The sequence below is a fragment of the Empidonax traillii genome, unplaced genomic scaffold (genome assembly GCF_003031625.1).
Source record: "Empidonax traillii isolate 1590-97213 ecotype Southwest subspecies unplaced genomic scaffold, ASM303162v1 scaffold1582:size342851, whole genome shotgun sequence".
In the NCBI taxonomy this organism is placed as follows: domain Eukaryota; kingdom Metazoa; phylum Chordata; class Aves; order Passeriformes; family Tyrannidae; genus Empidonax; species Empidonax traillii.
Genome location: NW_020956775.1, coordinates 1 through 2094, shown reverse-complemented (window position 1 = coordinate 2094; position 2094 = coordinate 1). Strand labels below are relative to the sequence as shown.

Here is a 2094-nt window from a genome sequence, read left to right as displayed (position 1 = left end):
AGAGAGAAAAGGTAGGATTTCCTACTCTATTAGATTTAACACTGTGTATGTAACACAAGAACATGCATCCATAACAGGGTAGTTAAGCCCTGGAACAGGTTGCCCAGATGTTCGGGAATCTCTATCCACTGACACTTGACTGGCCCTGAGCAATCAGATGTGACTTTAAAGTGAGCCCTGAGCAAGAGTCTGGACCAGAAAACTCCAGAGGTCCCTTGAAACTCAGTGTTACTGTGACATATAAAGGCAAAGCTGACCTCGTGAGATGAAGGGGGGAGGGGGTACATAAATCAGGACTACCACAAACATTCATAAACATGTTAACAGCTTTTATTTCACTGGTGCAAGGCCCGTGTGTCATCCACCACTCACCAACATCAAAATGAAACATCATCTCCTATAAAACAGTTTCAGAAAATTCAAAACAAAGTAACAGTGGCTATAATAAACTTCATACAATACTGTAAACCACTTTGCGTCATCCAAACATGAACAGGTCAATTTCTATCATACATGGCGCTTTTTTCCCCCACCCCCCCCCAAAAAAAATACCAGCACAACTCCAATACATGCCTCACACCTGGAAATGCATAACATCACTCCATGACATTGATAGCTGTTCGTGCTTAGAACTAGTCATCAATTCACCCTAACAATATCATAAAATACAAAATTATATGAAAACCTACATTTACAAAGTACTGTCCCAATCCTGCCATCTATTCCATTTGGGTAGGTACCATTCCAACTCCCCTAAAGGCAATGTGGTATTTAGTGCTCCATTGCTAAAGATTTGATTGCAAACTCAGGGCACAACTGGGAAAGGTTTAAATCTTTCCATAAGCAGTAAAGCACTGCCTTATTCTTCTAGAATCAGTTTCAGTAGTATTTGCACAACCTCCTAAACCAAGACTTACCTATTTTTAATTACCTCACATTTAGGAAGAAAGAAGGAAAGGCTCTGAGTAGTCAGCAGAGAAATGGCTCGTTCTGAAATGACTTGGGGCTGTAAATTGTGCTTTAGTGCACGATGGTGATCCAAATGCTTCCAGGAGTTAACCTCATCTTGCTTCAGTATTTACAGTGTCTGCTGCCTTCCTCTGCACTGCATGAGTTTCTTCACCACCACAATATCAGAGATCCTTCTTCCATTATATGAGCACTATGACATGACTCCGAAAACAGGATTATGACGACAAATACTAGGGCCATACTCTTCATAGTCCTTCTTGGTGTGACATACTTGGAAAAACTCCGGCTATGAAAACATAAAGCAAATCCCCTCAAAAGCGTAAGAACATAGCAAGTAGAAAGAAAAGCAACAAATAAAATAATGTTTTAACACTTCTATAAATTGCAGCTTTATGGCATGGTATTACATTTTTGAAATATAATAAAATGAGAAATATTAGGATATGAATACAATTAATTAAGAAAAGCTTGTCTGATCAGAAACTGCTTTTAAAGACAGCAATGAGAAATCCCACTTTGGAGACAGGAATTGCTCCCATTTTCCTATATTTGCTTCTCTTTTGCATTTGAGACCGTGGATTTGGCTCCTATATTCCTGAAGTCCTAATTAATCTCTAGTGTTGACTTTAAGAATAAAGGGACTATATTGCAACCATCATATAAAAACTACTTCAGAATTATGTCAAATCACAATATCCTTACTCAAGTAAAACTCCCACTTGCCCTGTACAAATTTTACCGAGCTAAACCTTGGGTTAAGGATTCCAGAATGTGACACAGTTTAGGCTGTCACAATAGAAAGGCTTAAAACTTAGTACAGATCAAATATACCCAGACTTCAATACGTCATAAAAACTTAAAAATTAGGAAGAATTTTGATAAAAAGACTTACTGTTGAAGCCAGCATGGAACCACCAAACCAAACTGCATAACGCTGCATGTGATGTGATATCACTTGAACTTCCACTGGTTTGGGCTAAGAAAAACAGTTCATATTTAGCTGGTTTACCATTTCTGGGAATCTCCTTACAAACTTAACATGGTCAGACACAGACATCTTCAACCCTCCATTCAAATAACTAACTCACACTTATCACTCAGTCTGACATGTTCTCTGGAAGA

General features: G+C 38.4%; 1 long non-coding RNA gene across 1 annotated transcript; it reads right to left on the bottom strand.

Moving 5' to 3' along the window:
* Positions 1-308: 308 nt before the first annotated feature.
* LOC114070499 lies at positions 309-1954 on the bottom strand. The gene is made up of 2 exons (XR_003573929.1): positions 1865-1954; positions 309-1258 (listed from the first exon to the last, which is right to left on the bottom strand). It is a non-coding gene; the product is annotated as an uncharacterized LOC114070499 (long non-coding RNA).
* Between the last annotated feature and the right edge of the window lie 140 nt (positions 1955-2094).